We start from the raw sequence: 21,558 nt of genomic DNA on the forward strand, positions 1-21,558 counted from the left end.
AGAGTAGTACTCACCATTGTCACAACAGGCACAACTTACATATCATCTACGGTGGCCGATGTCATTTTTTCTGCCATGATCTCAGAACTAACAACATGGTAACCTCTTGGAGTGTTGCCATGCTTGTTATTTACATCCTGCAAATCCAGTAGTTCTATATGGTCTGACTTCCCTGTTTTTTTTCCTCCAGAAGCAGCCAGTTGTCTTTGTCTCTTTTCAAACACATGGATAATAAGCAAGTCTCCATCCTCATGGCAACATGATAAGATTGTATTTCTATTGTTTCACTGTGTCTTTAAGACTTAAATTGCTTCACTAATAGAATTTTTGGATACAGTGCAGATTCATTTGTGAGTCAATAAGGTTATTTTTGGATCTTGCTGGTATTCCTACAGACAACAACAAACCACAGAAGTGTGGTGGGGAAAAAAGTCACGATCACGAGTCAAGAGAGAGGTTATTTCTCAGGAGCTCACTTTAGGGAGTTTAAGAAGAAAATAGATAAAAGCTCACACAGATGATAAAAGATGCTCAGATATGTCTTGAATTTTCCATTTATCTGACTGATGATTGAGTAATTAACAGAGCTCAGTGCTCACCAGAGACTACCATAAACTCCTCTGGCAGTCCTACAAAACAAAAAACAAACAAAAAAGTACTCTCAACTCTTTGAGCTGCTCCTGCTCTTCATCTCCTCGCAGACAGTGAGTGTGGTCAGCTTGTACCGCAGCGGTGATGTATTTGAAAATGCACTTTATATGACACATACCAGGAGAGAGCGTGAGAGCGCCTGCTTTGAGAAAAGAGTCTGCTGATGTTCTCCTGCATTTTTAATTAATTTTATCCTTACACTTCACCCCCGCTGCATCTCCCAGTTGCCAAAGCTCTTTAGCAGGAGAACCACTGGGAGAGATACTCCACATCACATGGCTGCTGAAAAAGCTGCAAGATGACACAGCCCCTTTAAACAGGAACCATATATATACAGTGTGTGTGTGTGTGTGTGTGTGTGTGTGTGTGTGTGTGTGTGTTTGTGTTTGTGTGTACCTTTCTGTTTTTTGTTTGTGGGCCAAAATGTCTTCACTGAAGAGCAGAAAATTAAAAGAGGAGGACGTTTTGGTTAAAATGTTATAAAATACACAAGATGAGACAAATCAATTTTCTCTATCGAAACATTACATGGAGGAAACAGAAGATACTTTATTTTTAAATGTATCCTTGGACAGCCATTACATAGGCTTTTATATATTTTCGCACATTAAATGCTGACTATTTTCCACTCACTCCGTCAAAAATGACAGCTCTGTTTACTAGTTATTTTTCTATTCTGCGTCTTCTTTCTCCTCCTTATAGTCTATTTTTGTTGACAGCTGTTGGAGCAGAGACTTTTTGGCCACTTTTCCAAAGCGGACTGTGAGTTTTCAGACGTTACAGGTAGTCCTATTTGAAACCTCAGCACTCCATGCATTACTATATGATTTGGTCACATAGCATTGCCTGTGCCAACCTTAAGGGGGGGAAAAAATCCAACGGTTACATTTTTTTTCCAGCAGCGAGGATTTCATCTTCAAAGGTATGTCCATGCAGTCCAGCTGGATGAGAAAATATTTATCTGGGTCAAAGCAAATGTTTTAATCCAATATTTGTTACTTAAGTTACTATAGCCTATTGGTCAGACTGGTCTCCCCTCAAAAACGTCACTATAAGCCATTTGTACTTGCAACAAAATATTACTCAAATTTACGTTTTAGACTGTCCTCGTAGTAATGATTTACGGCGATGTGGAGTTTAAATGGCGGATTTCCCACTCGGGTTGGAAGGGAGGGGAGCATAATGGGTTGAGGAGAACGGGGTTCATATTTTTTTACTTTTTACTTTTTTTGCGTGGCTCACATTACCCTAGTAACTACTTCACTTCCGGCATTTACATACATTTATTTACTTTTTTAACTGTCTTTTATAAGGCCTTACCAGGAATTTTTTTGTCCTATACGTCAGTGGTTTTGTAGCCTAAATTCACCGAAACTGCAGCCTTTTTTTTGTTTCTAGAATTCTACAATGTCATTCAGCAGACGCGATCCGAAGCAACGTAAGAAGATGAAGTCAAGAAACAACACAAGAGGAAGTGCCAACTTTGAGTCCAATAGGGCGTTAGTGCTTATAGTTCATGTGAGCAGCCAGTGCGAACAGTTTGTTTTATTTTATTTATTTATCATTCTCATCTGTGTTGATCAAGTGTGAAGGTGTTGAGTGTTGGGTCTTCACTCTCTTCTTAAAGATTGATGAGGACTCATGAGGAGTGTATGGATGGTATTGGTAAATGGTCTATTCTGTAGTTTAGCTTGGAGATTGTGTTGCATTGGCTACTAGTTGCCACTCAGCTACAACACTTAGAGCATTGTGTTGTAACATTTCATTATTATAATTGGAGACATTTGTGAGTTCACAGACTTTTAAAGATGCAACATGCTGCTGGAAAAAAAATGTAACTGTCAACTTGTATGGAAAGTTGTTTTTTTAACACTTCTGCTTAAAGCTGTGCAGATAATAGAATATTTATAAAGATGGATGATTTGACTGCTACCCATAAGTGAAGCCAAATTATCTTGCTCGACCCGTTGTGGTTGGCTGCAGTATGGGTCCTTAACTCCATGTTGGCGGATGAGACATGAGCTACTTGTGAGGATACTTGATCCGTGGTTATTATTATATTATTCTGGCCTATGGTGCAAATGTCAAGTTTTATAGTAGCAGTCTCAGAAGACATCATTCCCCATTTATACTGCCATGTCAAAGATGATAAATTGCCAAATTTACATTTGTTTTTATATCAGTATAATATTTAGGTACTGTCAGCCTGCTCAGATGCTCTGCAACAGATATAAATATTTGTCTGCAAGTTGTCATGTAGGAGAACTTTCTTGGCAGAATATCCATAAAACACCTACATCATGATCACCGCAAGATTACGTCACCAACACAATGTTACTGGCCGTTACTTAGTTTACTGCCATGCAACTACAAGCATTATATTAATATGTATATAAGGCATATGTTAATTTGCTTTATTTTCTGGAAATTGGTGGATGCAATTGGTAATATAATATATTATAGTATATGTGATCATTTTAAGTAAGATATTTGTTTAGAGGATTTATTTTGTTTTTCTTTTTTTGTGTGGGCCATTAGTCTGTGTTAAACCACTTTATTGTATGATCATGACTAATGTTTTTATTGCCCTAGGAGCAAAAAGGAGAAGAATTAGTTTTGTTTTTTTAAAGCCATAGACTAATGTTATCATAATCCTGTGCTGGTGAATGAATTTTCAGAGCCCATGATCATCTAAAAAAAAAAGGTTGTGAGACTTTATATAGAACTTGAGTTGTAAAAATCGGTAGAATAAGTGATAACAGTGAGAAATGGCTGTATTTCAACTGAAGGTCTTCACAAATATGAGAAAACAAGGTAAGAGGCATGCTGTGTGTGTTACTGTGTGTGTGCATGAGTGTGTCTGTGTGTGTGCGTGTGTGTCTTGCTGAGACGATATCATGTCATGTGAGAGTGAGAGAGCATGTATCTGGTCTTCACACTGCAGTAGATCCTCAAGTGAAGAAGGAATCTCATTTCCTCTCGGGGTGAATTGATGCGCAGAGCTAGCAGCCCGTGTAAAATTGACCATGAAAGTCGCTCAATTCACATCAAAGTCAATACAGCCCCTCTTGCCTGTTCAATAGCATCAGTGTATTAGAGGTTGCAAGGCTCAGAGGGCTTTCTCCCCTTCTCTCCCTTCTCTCCCCCGCTCCCAAGTCCATCCGGTGACCGGTGATGATGAGACGAGGGCTCCTGTGTCTCGATGAAAATAGACGAGGTGGAGGGTGAAAGATAGACGTTTAATCATAGTTGCATACAACACATAACATGTCATTATTTAAGACAGGGGTTTATTGATCAAGCACAATAAATGACAAAAATAAGTACAGATAAATAAATAAAAAGAAAAATAAGTGTATTAAAACAAAAAAATAAGAGCATTTAAACTAGAAATTAAAATGAATGCTATAATATAAGTAGTTAAACTAAGATCTGACTATTAATATAGAGATATAATGTAGCATATTATGTTATAATATTTACTAATGTATACATTTGTTTTATTCTAATTATATACCGTTATATAGGATGATATTTTGCTTTATCAGTATATATTTATTATTATATAGTTTATAATAACATAATTAATACTATATATGTATTTGCTGTGCAGTGTCTGTGTCATATTTGCCATAAAACAAACCGTGTCAGTGCTGGAGCAACATGTGGTCTGCTTTGTTTATCAGAAGGAGACAGACTCAGAGGGGATTTTTAGGCAGCGCTCTGAATGTCCTTTTGTCCTTTATGGGTGGTTTGTTTGTTGTGGAAAGAAAATGCCAGTATTTGTCCTGATCTCTTCCCTGCCAACCTCGATTGTTCAGTACAGTGTGTTTTTAGCTGCCATTCAGAGCTAACAACACCGTCCTTTTACTCATTTTATCCCATCCTGTTTTCAAGTGCTATGTTGGAACCACTGAACTGAGCAAAAGCAAGTTTACTTTGGGCAGACTCATATTTGTGTTGATCTGCCGACATTGTTGGTCTCTACTAGGGAACCATTTTTATAAAAAAAATGTAAATGTTTGAACTTGTTTTATCTGAGTATTTGGCTTAAATGCATTAGCTACAAATGCATACAAAACACATGGCTATTCAGCTGTGTAGGAATGGACTGCACTAACTTATAAAGTAATATTTTCTCGTTTTTGCGACCACTCAAAGTGCGCTAACACTACAGACTAGGGCTAGCCTGGCTAACGCCAGACTATATCAGAAATGAGATCTAGTCTGGCAACGAGCTATTCATATCTCCATAGAGGAGGCGTGGTTTACAATCCTCCAGAGCCTCTTAATTGGATCGCGCTTGTAGCGATTTGAAGTGGAGATTGCCAGCAGGTCCGTTATGCGTGCGTCCGCGGAGATAGCGGCACTGTTTCAGTTATGAAAACTGATGGAAACAGCTGGAGACGTTGGGAGAAGGGAAAGTAAATCCAATACTTCCTTCATGAGGAAACGGCGGTCGTTGTCTTCCTTCTGCAGGTAGAAGTAACTTGCTCCCACAAGTTACTTGATCCAACTGTGTTTAATAACACAGTAATAGCTATTTGAGATTATAGTAACAGACTTTGCTCGTCCCGCGAGTTAAGAAAACTGTTATCTATTAAAATAGTCGGCGGCCATGGATCTTCTTTTAACAACTGTTGGTCGTACTGAAGAGAATGATTTCTGTGCCGCTGTTGCTTTTAAAGCCACAGTGACGTCACCGGATCTCTCTGGTCTCGACCAATGGGGCCTGAGCTGAAGTCCCTGTGCTCTCAGGTGACCCACATGGTCTCACCACAGGGGGTCCGGCCCTCGTGGCCTTCCTTTGTTAGAAAGGGCGGGGGTCAGGCTTTCTTTTAAACATGTAGGCCCAAAAGTCAGGTCTCAAAAATTCCATGTAGGCCCAGCCTTTGTTATAAGCACATGGTGAACCCCAATATCTATTCATGTTTGCCCCCTTGAAACCAATCACCAAAGATCATATGGGTTTGTTATTGTAATGCATTCTGCTTTGATTGGCCGTCTGCTTTGATTTCTGAATTGACTGGATGGGATTCTAACATGAGTAGCTTATAAAATGTAACCCAGACAGGCCGTGGATGACATGAATGTCTCCCTTGTGGTTAAAAAAAAAATCTAAATGTTGTGATGATGTTAAAAAATCTAAATGAATATTTTAAAAGTGAGCAATATTTATCTACACATCTATAAAGAATATTTGGCTTTCAATTAAAACACATGAGGATCTGTGGAGCCTTTTTAGTTCGCTGGATGAAATAAGAGTTTTATTGCAGAAGACTTAAAATCACAAAACATCCCTCAGGGTAATAGAATCACTTTAGAAAATGACATGAAAGCTGTTAAAATTCATGAATGTCTCAAATGCTGGGTGAGACTAAAGGAGTGTCATTTTGCAAACAGAAATGGCATGTTGAGCTCAGTATACAGCACTGTGCCAAATGTGAAGTTGTCATAATATATTTGAAAGCACACAATGGTCGCCTTCGACTGCTCGCTTCTCTCTGCTCTCTTTATTGAGCTGGAGTGTCTCCAGGTTCCTGCAGCCAACTGTATTTGTCTTCTTTCCCTAGAACATGAGCTCCAGCTCCTCTCAAGCAATTAAAACACAGAGCAATATAAAGTATGCCCCCTTAATTGCCTGAAACATTTTTGTTTGAGGGTAATGTTCTAAATATCAGGAAATATTTAAATTGCATTCAGCTGGCTAATTAGCTTGAATGTATAAAAATCTCATTTATAGCCGTGTTGATGCAACAAACTAAAATATGCCAGACTTCAGTAGACCTCAGAGAACTTTTCCACAAAAGCATGTCTGCAACGCTTCACTGCGCCCGCTACTTATTCCTCTCTGCATTGGAACAAACTTCATTTCCGCATCACTGACTCAATCAGCATTTCGTTTGTTTCCACCGTCCAGAACATTAAACAGGAGGCCAGATTGATTAATGGCATTTCATTTTTCCCAGCATGCAGCGTGAGAAGCCCTAGAGTCTTCTGATATATGTCCTCTAATTAGAGCGAGCCGGCTAATGAGCCTCGTTTGGGCTCGGAAAACTAATAAAGGAAATCTAACGCAGAGGTGATGCCCTGTGGCAATTAGATAAGTTACCAGACAAGCAGTATTTTTTCCGAGCGCTTCTGGGGGCGCTTCAACATCAGAAAAGACATCGTTAAGTGTCTTCATTACCTGAGATGAATTTGTCCGTTACAGTCCTCAATTGATCAAGATTGATCGGTCTGAAGACACATGCGCCAGCTGAGTTGATGCCAGCCAGCGTGTCTTAAACAAATAAATAAAACGAAACAAAGGAGAAAACACTAAAATGTCTTCCTCTTAAACTTTTAACTTTAGTATGGCTAACATTTCTAAAAGTTACCCAAAATACACAATTTTAGATTTGGTAATTAAAATGGATTGCCAGTTTAACTGCCCAGACAGATGTGCTTTGCTACCACAGTTGCAGCAAAGGTCTATCTTTTTGTCTGCCCGTCTGTAAGCAAGATCATGGGAAAATTTCTGGATTTTCATGAAACTTGGTGGAGCACCAAGTTCTCCAACCTAAATGACAGAATATGATCATGTGTCAGTACCACCCATCACGACAAATATGTACGTACCGCAGCTTGTGTTTATCGGCTCGCGATTTGGCAACTTGCGATTTGGCGACTCGTGATACAGCAGCGCAATCAGGAGTTATATTATAAATCCCACTGACCTAGGTTTAGGGCTAAAAAACTTACCTGGTTAGGTGTTATATAAGACAGTTTAAAATGTAAATAAATGTATGTGAATGCTAAAAGTTAAGTAGTTATGAGGGTCACATCACTGCCGCAAGTTACGTTAAAAAAACCTGTAAGTCACGTAAAGAAATGTGCTTCACGTAAGTTACATAAACAGCGTAACTTAAGTTGCCCAAAGTTGGAACAAGACAGACATAATTTCTCTGTTTATTTCTATTTAAATCCATGAGTACTCAATTTGGAAGAGATTGATTAATACAATTTTGAAAAGATATACACTTGTCACAATCATTTCATTTTCATTTTCAACTTTATGATCGACCATGTTTAGAAGATATATAACGATCTGAGTGGGGCCACTCTGCATAATGAGCACTTTTACTTTTGATACTTAAGTAAGTTTGAATGCAGGACTTTTACTTGTAGTGGATTCATTTTACAGTAAGGTGTCAATAATTTTACTTAAGTAAATGATCTGAATACTTTTCCACCACTGGGTGCGTCTCTCTGAGTACCATTATAGTTTTACTTTTAATGACACTGTCTCGTCACAAAATTGATTTATGTGTCTGTAACTCTCCTGCACTCACCTGCTCATTTACACCTCATTTATGTTTTTGACCTAATGCACATTAAATTTGCATTGCACATAAGAAAACAAATAGTTTTCATTCATCATACTTATGAAACAGTTGGAATAACTTTGTTTTCAGACACAATCCTCTGTCAATTGTGGTTTTTCATTGTGATATGTTTGGAAGAAATTGATTAATACAGTTTTGAGAAGACTTTATCTGTCACAATAATTTCATAGAAAGAGGTAAAAATATTTAATTCCGACTTAATGAGCAACCGTGTATATTTATTATTTCTGGCAGTTTAGTTTTTGTTAAAATTTCCACTGCCTGAGTTTAGTTGACCTGATTTATGTGCCCAGAACTTCAATACAATATTTTGTAAATAGTTTCTCATCACCTGTGACTTGTCATGCCTGCCAGCTCGTTCCCTCACAAGCAGCATGTGATAAAAGCAACATGGAAATAAGCGTTTTGGGGTTTTCCACCTCAAAAGCAAGCAGCAATCCCACGTTCATATATCCAAAGGATCTGCTGTCAGCATTTATCAAAGCTGCATAGGCATTTCTCATTCAGTCTGATATCATGTTAGCCCTTATCTTTTTTGGGAGGGCGGTGGTGACTGACGTATCCATCCTGTCATTGTCATTTCCAGTTGACACTAAAGCTGCAGTGGCACTTGCTGGGAGCAGTTAGCATTTGTCATGTCAATCAAATAAATATGCCCGTTGTTGTTTCTGTCGCATTAGAACAAATCCAGTCGTGGACACCGTGCCACCGGGAGAATCCAACACAATGTTCAGTCAGTGTGTGGAGGAAAGAGGGACAGCAACACAGGAGAAAGATAACAGATCAAGCTGAGAGAGAGCACACTAAAAGGAAAAGTGAAGCTCTGAAGAAAAGTGCAGGTAATTGCTGCAAAATTATATGTTTAGGAGCAAGAGACATGGTTAGTGTTTTAAAAAAAAAATCTTTTAAACATCCTGGCAGCTGCATGTTATATTCCAACCACCCATCCTGAGTTCAATACTGTATAATAAATGACATCAACATGTAATCATAGGAGAGGACATACATATTCCTATATGTCTTGTTTCCTGTGTGGGAAAATAATCTTCTCTTTTTTTTATTTTTTTTTACCAATATTGCAAGTCATTATGCTTTTGTTTTCATTCTGTATTATTCACTTTACAAGAGCAATTTATCATTCTATAGAATGACCAACAGAGCATTGGATACACTCAACTTATCAACTGCTGTTTTATGTCGGCCATGTCTATGTTATGAAATATGAGGGGCCGTATAGGCCATAATTCATTCTTCCCTCTCACATACACAAAAAATACCTATTTTTAAGGTAAAATTGTGTATGTGAGAGGTAAAATTGTTAATGTGAGAGGTAAAATTGTGAATGATATATCATTATTTATTAAATTAATTGTAAAAACTTTTAATTGCAGAATATTGTATTTTTAGACTGATTAACATGCAATATTATCATCATGTTCTTTCTTTCTAGTAAAATATAGATTAAAAAAAACAAATAAAATAAAAAACAAAGCACTTCAGAACATCAGTCCTGTTGTAAGCATTATTACATGAAAAATAAATAGTAATTTTTACTCATCTCTTGTTAGTTACAGTAACACAAAGTAACAGAATTAAAACCATTTCTCAACATCTGACTTTTTGCTTTTACGTGACCATTCTTAAACATTACAATTTTCAGGTGACACTCTTCAATTCACAACAGTGTTTCTGTGGTTAATTCAATTAATTGCTAAACCCCATTCTTGACACTGAATATACACTTTTAGATCATGGTTGTTTTTAACTATATATTTTAACTGCATAAATATCTGTAGTCATCAAACATCTGGATCTTAAGTTATCAGAGAAAGAAGCTGAGCTAACATTAGCAGCAGCTCAGCTTGCAGCCTCTCCACCAGCGTGCAGAACCTCATTAGAGAAACACAGAATTTTAATGTGAAACTGCTTTATTGAATGTTTTTGCCTGTTTTGATCAATGGGTCCATTTGTTTTGGAGAGCTCTGTGAATGATTCGGGTCCTGGCAAAAATCATCTGAACATCAGAATCTCAAGTTATCAGAAAAACAAGATGGAGCAGGATTGGTGGCAGAAAATGACATATTGTACATTTAAAGTTGGTCTGATGTAAATGCATGGACATTGGCCGGGGCTGACATTAGATTTCCTGCCTGAATTATTATCCCAGTCTACCACTGAATAAATCAATATTTCTATTAGAGATGTGAATCAGTAGAGGCCCCATGATACGATTATACCCCGAAACTTGAGTCACGATATGATATTATTGAGATTTTAAACAATTTGTGATATGGTGAGTATTGCGATATAATATATTGCAATTTAACGGTTTAACTGCATTTTGTGTCCACAAAATTAAATTAAATCAAGAATTGTTTTGTCAAATAAGAGAAAATTCTCAGTCTATTCATCTCACTTCAGTCTTTTTATTTCTCCACAATGAGAGTCAAAACCACAGACTGACCAACAAAGTATTCAGTCAAACTGAACTTAACGGATATCAAACATGTATGGACGACAACAACTGCAGCATTTTCTCAAACTTTCCTCAACTTTAAGCTTCACTGCTCTGATTTTTTTTAATGAAACATAAAAAAAGCCAAACTTTGCAGCATTATTTTGACAACTTTCTGACACGTTACAACCCTAACCCTGACACACATGGTGCCTATAAAGTCCTTAGATCTTCTAGATTCATTTGATACCAGCATCTCCAGTATATTCCTTAAAGTGAGCCCGCTACGGCCTCCGGAAAAAATATTGCCAAGAAAAAAATTGCGATACTAGGCTGTATTGATATTTTCATCCACCTCCAACTTCTATAATGTTTTAAAATTCCTATGTGGGCTTTTTGACATGTCAGAGTAAAAAAAAATCACATGTGGTGGATACATTTCACTGTCTGTATTGATGACAGTCAATGTTTGCACAGTTACAAGAGGTCCTTAAGGAAAATAGAAACATTTTTAAATGCTTGACCAAATCTCCTGGCAAGGACAGTCTGTGCCAGTATGAGACACCGGATAAAGCCAAGGGAGGCTAGTGTGACACACCTGCTATAAAGCCTTGAAGGATTACCATCACAGCAAAGGCAGGTCTCATATATACTGTCTGACACCAGCTGAAAAGTCCAGGACGTCTGGAATTTTGGGGAAGCTGATGCTAAAGCATCCTGAACTGATTGCTGCAGGGCTCAAAGCCGATGGCAGCGAGGGACAACATAATCCTCTCAGTGTTGAATGACTCAGTACATACTTCTAAATGTGTTTGAGTCATAAAAAATAATGGATACAATGTACAGTCTTCTGTGGTGTTCACTTTCTTTTGCTCCAGGGCACAATATGCTGGAGAAATGCTGACTTCTCCCAGAACCATTTTGTTTTGTTCATCCTCAGAGCAATCACAGTAGTTCCATAATTTCTCCACATCTGTTCCTGCTGCAAAACAATATGAGAGACCTTGGGAGGGGGATCACTGGGGTGTGGAGTTTGAAAGGATATGAGAAGTCGTAGATGTTCAGTGACACAGGAGTGTAACACAGAAAACATGAACATGATCTTTTAACATCATGTGTGTCCATCAGGAGAAGGAAATGTGTATTTGCTTCTGCACAACGGCCATATATCCAGACCTTTGTATAGCATCTGTGCATTGTGGCACTACAGAACTGCATGTTGGACTCACCAACAAATCGTTTTTTTTTATCAATTCTTAAAGAGGAACCAGTTAACTTTATTTATAAGAATCAAAGTTCAGTTGCAACTCCCATAGAGCATGCAGCCCCAGAGTGGAAGAACAATCTGAGTCGAAAAAACAATCGAGAGCTGCTGCTTGCTCAACTTTCGTTTAGCGAGCGAACCAATTTGCTCAAAGGATGAGTCGTCTACGAGTACAAACCAGAAATGAGACTAAGACATAAAGAGCCAAATGTCTGTGTCAGGTTGTTTGAGCTAGGTTAAATTGCAACTCAGAAAGTCCACACCCACTGAGTCAAAGGTAAACGACACAATCTAGTGGTGGGCAAAGAAGTTATTTTCACTGTACAGAATCATCAGTATTAGTTCAATAAAAACATTTGTACAAAAGCTTTGTTCACGAAATCATTCAGTGCTTAACCGAAGCTACAACTGCCAGCCTGCTCTCTCCTCAAAAACGTCAGTATGGGTCCTGTGTACAGGTAGCAAAAAACAAGCTATATTTCTGTAATGCTTTCACCACCATCTTGCTGACGTAGTTGTGATTGACAGCCAAGCAAAGTTAAAAAGGCAGATTCACACATTTGGTTGGACGCTTGGGTGGTGGATGGGTCGAAAAAACGGCGGACTTTGATCCAGGAGAGCAGGGTTTGCATCCCGTGTGAAATGAAAAGTAAATGATTTCTAACTTAAGTTATGTTAATCACGTTTTTGAGCGTGACTCATTTTTTTTACATAACTTGCGGTAGTCATGTGACCCTTGTAACTACTTCACTTCCTGCATTTTCGTATATTTATCTACTCTTTAAACTGTCTTTTATTACGCCTTACCAGGAAGTTTTTTTTGCCCTACACCTAGGTCAGTGGTTTTATAACAGAAATCCACAGAAACTGCAGCCTTTTTTACAACCGCGAGTGTGCAACGTGTGTGCTATTTTTAGAACGCGCCGCTGTACCACACACCGTGAAAACTCAAGCTGAGATATGTACATATGTGTTATTATTTGTGGTACTTGACCTCTTCTGTTGTTTAGGTTGGAGAAGTTGTTGCGACTGCATATCAGAACTCACTGTTCAGTTCTGCTCGCTAACTGAACTGAGAATGGCCGTTGATAAGCCAATGAACTGAGAATTTAGCTGGATAAAGCTTTAGTCTTCAAACTGAAAGCTGCTATAACAATCACGTATATTTATGCAACACCTTATTATTAAATACAATTGTTGGCGGTAGTTTTCCTTCCTACTTTAACTCATAAGAGAGGTAGAGGGGGGTGAGGTTGAGCGGCTGCAACTCTCACAGGGGTCCCGTTCATTGCACTTGTAGTTCAGTGTACCAATCACTGACAGGTTTGAGCAAATCAGGATTCCTGTTATGTGTAGTAGCTTAAAAAAGCTTGCAGGTGAACCAAAAGAACCAAAATATTCATTCATGGGTCGTTTCTGCCGGGTGAACAACACAAACCTGGTTATTTAAAAGAACCAGTTCTCTCATCTGAGATGTGTGCAGGGGTAAAATGAGCCACTTCTACAAATCTTAAAAGGGAACTCCACTGATTTTTCACATCAAAGTCTTAGTAGAGCTCCTGAGAATGTGATACAAGTTGCTCCAGAGGGAACTGCTTGAAATTTGCTAAATCCCTCTCAGTGATGTCACTTGAGGCAGTGTCAGTTGATCCTGAAGAAAAGTCAGAAAGAAGTACAAGATGCCAAACTCAAGGCTAAAAAACCTACAAAACCATAGCAATATCAGTGGAGTACTTTTTGTTAATGAGAAATGTTAAAACTCACAAATGGAACTAGTTTTTCATGAGTAAAACTATAAATGCATTATGTTCATGCCTTAAAGCTGCATTCATTATCTTTTGTCCCCACTCAGATTGTTATATATATATATATATATATATATATATATTCCAAATATATTATTGGATTATTATTATTGATGCATTTATGTAAACAGCGTTAAAATTTCTCAAGCTAGGGCTTGTTTGAACTACTTAATATATTGTCTGTTAAGAGGTTTTTTTTTTTTTTTAATGTCTAATAACTTTAAATGTATCATGTTTTTTATGTGAAATCTTGACCTGAAAAGTTGGCAGCTGAATGAAGTGGAGTGAAAAGTCCAATATTTGCCTCAAAATGTAGTGAAGTAGAAGTATAAATCAGTATAATCAGTTGTACTTAAGTACAACATTCATTTAGTTACATTCCACCAATGGTTTCAGGATAGATATGAGTAGGGTTGCAATATTAAGGGATTTTTAAAAGTTGGAAATTATGGGAATAAACAAGAATTTATGGGAATTAACGGGAATAAACAGGGAATTTACAAAATTGATGGTTGGCTCTTAACAGAAAACTTAAATGAAGTTGTGGAAAATATATTTTAGCTTAGATTTCATGCAAGTACAATTGAATATCTGCTATTCCTCAATCACACAAATCGCACATAGCACACTGCTAACTGCAGGGCTGCTGAGGCCACGCCCCCTACCTGCACTGTGCATTCCTCTATCACATGTTCAATTTATTGGACTTTATTTGGAGGGAGAGGGGCTCTTTAAAATTTTTTCATTTAACATTTTGAATGGGACTTTTGGGGGATTTTCGGAGGGGGCGGGGCATTTTACTTAATTTTTGAATGGGTTGGGTCAGGACAGATGAGTAGTATTTACCTCATGTTTTTGTTATTCAATGAAATAATTAAAACTTGATAAAGTTCTACTTACAAATAAATCTATTTAAATGTCATGGGGTTTTTTATATTTGATTTAGAATATTTCCAAAATTCCTCAGCTTAACTTCCCATGAAAACTTTCTGGAAATTTATCGTACATTTTCAACCCCTTTGCAACCCTAGATGTGAGCAGATGAGTCTTGCTACTACAGTTTCTTCACCGTCAGTAACTTGAGTTGTTTGAACAGAGAGTTTTATTAAATACTCAGACAAAAGCATATTAAATTTACCAAAGAACATAATATTGACTGAAGAGGAATTGTACCTCAACTGCTGAGAAAATAAGAAACCTTGTCAGTGCCTTTTTTTTGACATAGTCATCTCTTCTCTGAAATACCTCTAAATACCTCTTGTATCAAGTGGGTTTAACAAGACTACAGTTTAATAATGTGAATGTACAGATTTAAAGTACAGCCATATATACTGTAGCATTAAAGTCTGTCCTCTTCCACTTAGAGGCATAACTTCCACTGCACCTGGTGTCAAAACCATCTAATATTCCACGCTACGGCTTATGGATTAAGTACCTAATGCTTCTAATTATAATCTACCACTGAGATAGAATAACATTGATTCGAACGACTACTCAAATGAGCCAATTAATGCAATCACTAGACATTGGATATGGCGCTAAGCTGGCGTAAGAACACATTAATGAATTAAACAAATAACAATGGAGTATTGTACAAGAGATGAAATGACTAACATGTAATGTATTCATGTTTAACTAATAAGGAGTCTCGTCATAATTTAATAATGATGGTATTAGAGTGATTAAACCTCATTACCATTAAAAGTAATCACTAAGGGTCCGCTGAATTCCATTGTAATTAATTGTCCATGATGTAGCCTCTTCTCGCTGTGACAGTCGCAGTGTAAACAGAGCAGGAGCTCACAGATCGGCTGCTGCAAGAGTCAGACCGACATGATAAGGTTTAAAAACTTAAGGTTGAAGAGTACAGAGAGAGCTGCACCGCTTTTGTGTTAATAGCACAGAAATAAAGAAAAACACAACACTATTTTATATCCGTGGAAGGAGCCTCCTCATATAAAAACCGAGCATCACGCTGTGGTTTTGTTTCGCTGTTGCCAGGCGACTACAGGATAGCGGACGATCTGCTGTCAGTCACACGGCCAGCTGTTGTTTATTGTGCTGGCTCGGTGTGATTTGGTTCCACGAGTATTATATAAAATAGGAGAATGGTTACAAAACAGCTTTTTATTTGCTTCCAAGCTGCTGTAGTTTCCCCCAGAAGGCCCATCTCTGCATTAATACAACCGGTGAACAGAGGAACGAAAAACAAAAACAATGAGATGAATTTGTTTTCAACTCGGGGTGCTCAAGGCACTCTTCCAAAAAAAAATTGCAAGGTGCCTAAAGCAGAAAAATGCTAGATGCAGCACAGCCAGGGGCAAACGCAGTGTTTATGGGGCCTAAGGAAAATATATCCCTCTTTACCCTCTACTGTTGCTCTACACTTTACCTATCACTCCTGCTTTGATTGCAGGTTTTCACTGAGTTCTGCTGTGCTGCAAAGGTTCCACATCTATCTTGTATTTCATCAGTTACAGAAGAAATATACTTTCGGTAAGACAGCATAATAAAGGCATCTTGCACTGTCACTGACTGCAATTGATGCACATGTTTATCTTATTTACCTTCAGCATTGCTGACTTAAGATGCTGACTGGACGAGTAAGTGTATTTTGTCACCATTACAATCATCACTGTGGAAAGAGGAGTTTCCATCATCATGATGATCATCATCAACAACACTAAAGTCAGTGAACCAACAGCAGATATTGTTTCAGCAGCAGGTTGTTCTTTAACCAACAACAGAGGAAACAGAAAAAGTCTTTATATTTACTGAGGACATTCATATTCTCCAGAGGAAAAACCTTTTTCATGTCTTCTCTAAAGATAAGATCTTTCCCTATGTAGTTGGCAGATTGTCAAGCAGATGCTGCCAAGGTAATAAAAGCCTTCTGATTTTTCTAGCTAATAAATATTTTTATATTAACTAATGATGAAATGCTTTGGGTTTAAGTACGTAACTTAACTGTTGTGGTTCACTTTCAACAGCAGCACAAGGATACACTGATTATACACTACCTCCCCAGCCAGCTTGTCAAATACTGACACAAACCTTGAACTTGGCCCCAGGACACTAGTGTTTGTGTCCTGTTTGAAACTAAAAGTAACTGTTATTATTTGAAGTTAACCTGTAAATTAACTGCCATAAATAAAATGTAAGTAACCCAGTTTTGTTTCACTCGAAAGAAGAGTTCACCTCATGCAAGTGTTATTTGTGATACTTTTATTTTGCTTTTTTACAACCGCGAACCATATGTGTTTGTATAATGACGTGTATGCTATTTTTAGAAAGCGCCTCTGTACTGCAAGACGCAAGCCGCGAAACGTCCATATGTAATGGGTGGTACTGACACACAACCTATTCCGTATTTTGGTTGGAGAACATTTTGGTATAAATGATAAATAAAAATGGATTTGCAGGATAAATAACGTTTACGTTTACCAACAATCCGCAACAATTCCTGCATAGTATGCCTTTAACCGGATGTCTGCTTATTATGAATGCATTTAACTGTATTTTCTGAGCTCCAGGCAGTTGCCTTGATGTTTGCTTGTGTGTCACTCACATAATAAAACAAAGTGTCACTCTCTCTTTTCAGCCTTTAGCAGCTCTGTAGCTAAAAACATATCCTATTATGAGTCCAGGCTGAAGAAGTGCAAGCAAACACTAATGGCTGTGAACTAAAAGCCTCCAGACCATTAGTGACCAAAGAAGCATTAAAGTGTGACAGCACAGTAGCCTATATTCAACACAGCCTAGAGAGACTTTAACATCACTTCCTAAACTCAGCTACAATTCAGCTTTGCCATACTCTTTCACATTCAGCCTTTAAAGTGGTTATCAAAATGCACAGAGGGCTGTGGAGGCGTATCTTTGCCGTGTCTTGTATAAAACAAATTTATCACCCACAAACTCGTGAGAAAATTTCTGCATTTGGGATGTTGTGTTAGTCAAAGTGAGTTTATCTTGTAGCAAAGCGATTTATTCCACCGTGTCAAAGAGAGCTCCGAATCATGATGACGAGTGACGAGACCCGGCTGCTGAAATGCTATCACTAACCCTGTAGGAAGGAGTTGTTTGCTCTCTCAAATTGTCCTCAGCTTTACTCTGTTTTAAGCCCAGGTTGTCAGCAGAAAAGTCCTGGAATATATCTGCTTTAGATATTGCAGAATGAATAATTAAAAAACCAGAGCTTCACACGTCAAGAGAGGGTGATGTGTACATCGCTTTGAACAAGCTGCGGAGGAAATGAATAAATACATAAATTGTGTGCGTCTGTGTGTGTGTTTGCACAGCAAGCAGGCAAGGAAAAGCCACAGAATTGAAATTACACAGGGGGATGAAAGCGAGAAGTAATTTTAACATAAAGCATAAACTGTCAGGAAAGCTTTTTAACTTCTCGACAGTGTGGCCTGTTTAGGCGGAGCACTGTGAAATGACTGATCCAGCCTATCTTAGCAGAAAGAACCACAAACAAACTCTTTGGTTCGGCAGCTTTCTTTGACGATTTCACAAATGGGTTTTGATAGGGTGTTAACACCCATATTAAGAGAAAAGTTCTATATAATGCACTTTTATAGCAGCACGTTAAAGGATTGTACTACTGAATATAGAAAAGAAAAAACTGTTTTTAAAAAAAGGTAAATAGTCTAGAGCAGATTTTACAGTCAAAATGTATTAAATTACAGTAGGTTATTGTTGTTTAAATGTCATTTAACAGTGAGAAAACAGACACATTATGTAAAAAAAATATTTTTCTACAGTGAGATGGCGGTTGTTTTAAGACATGAAGCAGCTCCTCAAAAAAAAAACACAGTTGAACTTATAAACACTCTGACACCCAGAAAACAGATCTTCCTGTGTGTGTGTGTGTGTGTGTGTGTGTGTGTGTGTGTGTGTAAATTCACAGCCATGTCCATGTCAGTGTGTGTGCATTGATGCATTTTGTTGCAGTCATTTAGCTCAGCAGCAGATAGCTCTGTGTGCTTGCTTCTCCATGGCAACTTTCCCTCCCTAATTGGTCGCAGTTCAACTTTGTTGTAGAAGGCAGTTTGTTCTCTCTTTCTACAGGTCAGAGTTCTCTGTGTAATAACAAACTCAAAGTGAAGATTTTCTTTTTCTTTCAAAAGTGAAACAAATTGCACTGTGACGAGCTTCCCTTTGAGTTTCCGTACGCAGGGATTTCAAACATGGTAAAGTTTAAAGACAATCGAAATAAATATCTGAGTAGCGACCCCAATATTGTTCAATTTCACTTTTCTTTATCTAAGTTTTTGTTGAATTACCAGCAGTAGCCACAATTATTGAACAGGGAAAGAGATCAGAAACTTATAATCAATCGAGTTATAATCAATTGCATGTCTCAGATGATCACTATGATATATAAAACAGCAAATTATGCTCATTATGGCAGCAATTAAATCCATCATCAGTAAACACTGTATGACCTTTAATAGAGTCTCCCAGTGCGTTTACATGCACAGTTTAATTCAGGTATGCTTAAAATTCGATTTTGGCGTCAAATCGGACTTCTGTCGTTGTGCCAGTTTACATTCAACTGAGAAAATCAAATAACTGATGGGAACGTGTCCTCCTCCTCAACACTAGGTGGCGATATACATCATTTCAGCGGGTTAATACGGCCCCCCTTCCAGTTGACCTATTACGTCACAATAAACAAGTAATGAAAAGCGGGAAACCGGCATTTTCGAACAACAAGAACAAAAAGATGGATGGTGATTTTGAGGGTCAGACAAAAACGCTGGGTGCTGTTGGAGGGCTACGACAGTAGTCTGTCTTTGGTTCGACGCTTTGTGCCATCGCTACTGACCCACTACTGCGACCAGATTTCTTGGATGTTTTTGTTCCAGGGTCATACACCAGCGCGGGGGAGGAGCATGCACACATGCGTTGTCTTGTCATACATGCTGGCGAAAATCAATTTCCGCATTATCTGGGTGTCTTAATCAGAGTTGGAAATCTTTAGGTTATTTAAATAACCCCGGTTCTCTGAGTAATATCAGTGAGGTGTCTCACTATGGGGATGCACGCCCTGCTGCAGACCTCAGAAGCGTTAATCTTATTACACCAATCCTGATTGGCTGCTGAAGTATTAAATCTTGACCTCAAAAGTAACTAAAGCTGTCAGCTAAATCTAGTGGAGTAAAATGTACCATATTTGCCTCTAAATATAGTGAAGTAGAAGTATAAAGTTACATAAAATGGAAATATTCAATTGAAGTACAAGTAACAACCAGTAACCAGAAGCCAGTAGGAGTAGTAGCCACCACAATAAGAAATACATAAGGACTATTTAAAAACCCATACACCTCATATTTATTGTATATAAATTGTTCTTTTACTTTTTTTTTTACTTCTGATACTGTGTGCTTTTTGACCTGTTCGCTGCTCGAAACTCAATTTCCCTGAGGGAGCCATCCCAAGGGATCAATAAAGTTCTATCTAATCTAATCTAATCTAAGTACCTCAAAATTCTACTTGAGTACACTAGTTGAGTAAATGTACTTAGTTACATTCCACCGCTGGGCCAGTCATGCCCAGATCAACTGCTCCTGGTTGTCAGACACTGATGTTCATTTCTGATATTGAATATCTGAAATTTTGGCAGACCATTGTCTTTTGCGCAGTTGAAGCAGAGTGTCACACTCTGACTCAGAGTGAGGGTAGGTTGCCGTTTGGCAGACTGGAAAAATTCCCCCAAAAACCAATTTGTAAGGGAAAACTGCCTTACAAAGATAATGACAAGCCGCAGCCAAAAAGTGAAGGTGCAAAAAATCCCATTTATTATGGTCAACCACAAGAACTATTTACATCAAAAGAAAACTACCAAAAATAAAATAAAAATTAAATACATTTTCGACATGGGAGGGTCAGCACAGCTCAGCAGTCCCTAGTGATGGTCCGCTGACACTTGAAGCTCCGACACATGCGCGGTAGCTCATGAAGCAAACGTCCCGAAGCACTGTGCCGAGGCGTGGTTTGGTCACGTGACTCGTGACGTTCGAAGCAGCAAAGTGCTTCGAACGTCACCGAATCACCAACAGTGGAAGTGAACCGCTACCTCGCTGATCCTCCACTAGAAAGAGCTTCAGAACTGCTCACATACTGGGCAAACCACAAAAATGTATATCCCAATCTTTATCAAGTTGCTAAACATTTCTTATGCACCCCAGCCTCATCCGTGCCGTGTGAACAGGTTATTTCCAAGGCTGGGGAAATTGTATTGAAAAGAAGAAACCGCTTGAATCCCAAAACTGTGGAAAAACTGTTGTTTCTAAATAAAAATTCATAACAAGTGACACAAGCACAGTCACTGCCCTGTTTTTCAAGCACCATCTCTTTCCCCACCCACCCATGAAGCTCTTTACCAATGAACCACAAAACATTATTTGCCAAATTCCATAATATAATCTGTATTTGCGCCAGCCCCATGTGAAAAGGGACCTCAGGCCGGATTCGAACCCGGGTCCGCCGCAGCACTTAACCTTAAAGGTACGCGCTCTACCGGTGTGAGCCACCGGAACGCCTTATAAAACATCATTGTTGTTGTATTCAGTCGTGTAGTTGAAAATAAATGCATGAATCATTCAATGACACGTCTCGATTGCACTTCATTTTATTGACCACTAGATGTCCTACTGGAGCACTGTGTGTCATTGAAGCTTCGAGTAATGAACCATGTTTTGTATAAAGTGTCGACGCTTCAACAAAGCCTCGATCAGCCATCAGTAGCAGTCCCCCAGCGACTACCCCAAGTGAGCAAAAAAACTCCCAATATAAAGTCTAAGCTCCTCCCTCTGGAACAGACCATTCCAGGCCATTAAATAATAAATTCATGTTTAAATGTTTACATAAGTACATTGGACAACATCACTCAAATATTTCAGCCTTATATCAACATGGTGATACATATTCTACAGCAATACTTCAACCAATAAGCCCTGAAACAAAGAGGAATAAAAGAAACATTGG

Source organism: Centropristis striata, chromosome 5 (assembly GCF_030273125.1).
Source record: "Centropristis striata isolate RG_2023a ecotype Rhode Island chromosome 5, C.striata_1.0, whole genome shotgun sequence".
NCBI lineage: Eukaryota > Metazoa > Chordata > Actinopteri > Perciformes > Serranidae > Centropristis > Centropristis striata.